Source organism: Panthera uncia, chromosome B1 (genome assembly GCF_023721935.1).
Source record: "Panthera uncia isolate 11264 chromosome B1, Puncia_PCG_1.0, whole genome shotgun sequence".
NCBI lineage: Eukaryota > Metazoa > Chordata > Mammalia > Carnivora > Felidae > Panthera > Panthera uncia.
Window position 1 is genome coordinate 9,555,681 of NC_064811.1, and position 2,521 is coordinate 9,558,201.

The window sequence follows — 2,521 nt, forward strand, 5'->3', positions numbered from 1 at the left end:
GTGTTTATGGCTTAGGTGCTGGGAACATGCTTTTAGAAGCCAGAATAATAAGTGGAAAATGGAAATAGGCATTGGATATCACCAAGCGTTGAAAGCCCCTTTTAATGGGCTATACAAAACAAATTGTTACAGGAGACACCTGGCCCAGGCTATTTACTTCCTGTTTCCCCATTCTTGTCAGAGCCAAATTTCTCACGAGTGAAGTAGCCGTCTCCTTACTGTCCTGAACACACAGAAAGCCCTTCTGTAGAAAACAGCAGAGGCCACCATATAATAATGATTACTGATCTGTGTTTCTGTCTTAAAAGGCTGTTTGAGAACAATCGTACTCTGTGCCTGATGCGGATCCAAGCAGTTCATTTGAGGCAAGCTCCTGTGAGCTGCACAAGTTGGTCATATTTTCCTCCTTATTTTACACATGGGAAAAGTGAGGACCAAAAAGGTAAGTAATTGCTTGAGGCCACCATAGCCTTTCTACAGTCTCAGCAGAAAACACACTGGACCCAGCCTTCAGGGATTGGGCTCTGCCATTTGACAAGGTATGCCCTTGACTTTCAAGTCACTTGATAGTTGTTCTTGCTTGATTTCCTCATCTGTGAAACGGGGATAATTATAGCACCTCAACGAGCTGTGTGAGCATCGAGACACGTTGTGTAAGGAATCTGGTGCAATAAACATGGGTGCTCCCCACACATAAAGATGTTTTGTAGACTGCTTGCTGTTATCCAAAGATTGAATGTGACCTCCCTCTTTCTAGGCAATTAAGTTGCTTTTGTACAAAAATCATATTTAATGTGAAGATATTTGTAGCATGAGAGAATTCCTACGGTTCTTGGATTTCTGTATGAGTGTGGAGGGAGGTGTTGAGGTAAATATTTCCTCTGGAGATTAGAAAACAGTGAGTCAGGAATTTGAACAAGTTGATATTAATTTCAGGCAATATTTTCTTCTGTTGTAGGAAGCCAACATGGAAGAAAGAAGCCAAATATTTATTAAGTGCTCGGCCATGTTCTAGGTCCTTTGGGAGAAGAGGCGGGGTCCAGAGATGAGCCACACTGTTGATTTTCTCAAGGAGCCTGCTGTCTACCATCTACTACGCTGCCTAGATGGGATGGGTTTCTGCTGGAGGCAGAGGAATCTGGTGTGTGTGTGTGTGTGTGTGTGTGTGTGTGTGTGTGTGTATGAGAGAGAGAGAGAGAAAAGGATACAGAGAATTATTTTCAGGTTAATCATGTTAATCAAAAGGTCTTGGGGTAGGCTCCATAGCTCAGTGGTTAGAGCACTGGTCTTGTAAACCAGGGATTGTGAGTTCAATCCTCACTGGGGCCTCTTGCTGACTTCTGCTTTGAGGTGCCTGGGTTCAGCCAAACATCCAACTTCAGCTCAGGTCATGATCTTGTGGTTCGTGGGTTCAGCCCTGGATTGAGCTCTGTGCTGACAGCTCAGAGCCTGGAGCCTGCTTCAGATTCTGTGTCTCCCTCTCTCTCTGCCCCTCCCCTGCTTGTGCTCTGTCTCTCTCTCAAAAATAAATTAACATTAAAAAATAATTTAAAAAAAGGTCTTGTGGGCGCCTGGGTGTCTCAGTTGGTTAAGCATCTGACTTTTTATTTTGGCTCAGGTCATGAGCTCACAGTTGGTAGGATTGAGCCTCATGATGGGCTCTGTGCTGACAGCGTGGAGCTTGCTTGGGGTTATCTCTCTCTCCTTCTCACTCTACCCCTTCCATGCACATGGTCAATAAACAAACAAACAAACAAACTTAAAATAAAATGTCTTGGATTAAATAATGTTGAAAAACTCTGGCCTAGACAGAAAGATCCATGAAAGAAGAAATGAATCAGGGAGTTGGTGAGCAATCACAACTAGCTTTTATATAGACAAAGTGTGGGTAACCAAATATTCATCGGGGGGCTCCTGGATATAGACCAGGCTGCCCAAATGCCTTACTGCCTTATGCCTCCTTTTAGTAACTAATATTTCATAACATGTTCTTCACTTTACCAGAAATATAACACAACCCATCCACAACATGATTTTCAAAACAAATCAATGTGATGCCTCAACATAACCAAGGAACAAGTAAAAGGAACTTAACTTAAGATAAAGTAATATGTATCATATTTTAGCATGTGAATGCTCAGATATGACTACAGGAGAGAGATCGTGAACAGATCACATGATTTGTACCCCCAAACTCCTCGTGGACACATCTGGGGCCTCGGTGCTGGCTGTTGCTGGGTACCTGTGTTCCTCTGCGTGGCTTTTCTCTCCATGCCTTATCTCACCATTTTGTGGTTTAGCCAACCTTACACATGGCAGCTGGCTTCCAAGATGGTGAAACAGAAGCATCAAGACTTTCAAACTCTAGGCTTTGCAGTCACACAGCATCACTTCTGCTGTGTTCTTTCCATCAAAGCAAGGCACAGGGCCAGCCTAAACTATTCAAGGAGTGGGTGGGTGGGAAATAGACTCCTTTACAGGAGGAGTGGAAAAGTCATGTTGCAAATGGGCATGTGGGATA

At 43.6% G+C, this 2,521-nt stretch overlaps 1 non-coding gene across 1 annotated transcript; it reads left to right on the forward strand.

The window, feature by feature from the left end:
- Positions 1-1,256: 1,256 nt before the first annotated feature.
- On the forward strand, positions 1,257-1,329 carry TRNAT-UGU (transfer RNA threonine (anticodon UGU)). Its single transcript has one exon. It is a non-coding gene; the product is annotated as a tRNA-Thr (tRNA).
- The last annotated feature ends 1,192 nt before the right edge of the window (positions 1,330-2,521 follow it).